Here is a 1,599-nt window from a genome sequence, read left to right on the forward strand (position 1 = left end):
GCTTTTTGTTTTCTTTTGTTAAGGCTTACTTGTTTTGTTTGACTTTTATTTTGTTTTGTTTTAGGTACTATTTGAAAGTACTAAATCATGTTTTCATTGATGTAGGAGGTAGTCTTAAGTTTTAATAGACTTTAAAGACATTAAATATCATGATTGATATTTAATCTGTCTTTAAAATAATCCTCCCCTCAGAATAAGGCAAATATTTTCACTTACTTTCTCTCCCTCTTCCAGGCTTTTTTAAAAAGCTATTTTGAATTTTTAATTCTAGTTATTATGAATTGTTTGGTATTATGCGTATCTTTTCTTAACAGTTGTAGTGAGCTCTTTTTACAATTATCTTAACCCATACTGTGATTCCAAACTCAAAAAACTAAACTCACTGTCAAAAAAACCACATATAGGGTTTCTGAAACTGTAAATATTTATGGGAGTAGACCGCCTCATCTTTCTCCAGCAGAGCAACTGGTAGTTTTGAACTGCTGACCTTAGGTCTTGGTTTGCAGCCTAACACCTAACTACAGCACCAGTAGGACTTCTAAAATTCTAACTACTATCTTTTCTTCTTCTTCTTCTTCTTCTAAAATTACACTTCTTTTGTGAAATCAAGTTTTCATTTTTCAGTATTACATCTTCTAATAACTGTTCTAAGGAGAAAATTCCTAAGTGGCAAACTGAGATCTGGCATGCCGAATTTGCCTTGCTTCACACATACATTTGAATGATTTTGATGAAGAAAGACTTCATGGCTCAAAGTAGTTTTCTTCAGAACTTTTAAGGCATTGTTCTATTGTGTTCTAGCATTTTAAAATGTAGATGATATAATACAACGTCTGCCTTTTTGGTAGATAATATATTCTTTTCTGTCTTGTGGATTTTAAGCCTCACTCTTTAATCATAAAGACATTCGCCATAATGTGTCGAAGTTTATTTCTTTTAAAATTAATCCCAGTCAGCTCTCAATGATTTCTTTTCACCGAATGATTCTTTAGTCCCATGGTTATTTATTTGATCGTTTCTTCCTGGTGGGCTCTCCCGCTACAAGTGGACTTCGATAACGGCTGGATCTCCTGCTTGTGCCTTTCCGGTCTCTTACTGGTACTCGTCATTGTTCACCTCTCTCTTTTTAACTGTTTGATGGGAGATTTCCTTAGCCAGATATTTTAAACTATTCACTTTATCTTAGCATGTGTAAATTCTGTTGTTTAGCCATCTGTTATTTATATCGGTGATTATATTTTTAATTTCCAAGTAGTCTGATAGATTATTTCTCTCAGCCATCTGTTATTATTTAGGATGCAATAAAGTTTTGAATTTTTGTTTCTTCTACCAATTCTTTCAGGAATTTGTTCTTCTGGTTTTGGAATCGTCTCTCTCTCTTTCATGGTATTACTGGTAGTTGTTGGTATATTGTTATTTATTAATGATCCATGCTGACCAAGAGTGGGAGAAAGAATACATTTCCTCAGGCCACATGAAAACCGTTGCTTTTCTGTAGTGTCAGGTTCTGATTATAGCACTTTTCTTTTGGGAATTTATAAGAGGAACAGAGAAAGACCTGTACAACTAGCTTAAGTACAACTTAAGTCATTTGCTTTT

Source organism: Echinops telfairi, unplaced genomic scaffold, assembly GCF_000313985.2.
Source record: "Echinops telfairi isolate 266 unplaced genomic scaffold, ASM31398v2 ScPeMD7_3;HRSCAF=10, whole genome shotgun sequence".
In the NCBI taxonomy this organism is placed as follows: Eukaryota; Metazoa; Chordata; class Mammalia; order Afrosoricida; family Tenrecidae; genus Echinops; species Echinops telfairi.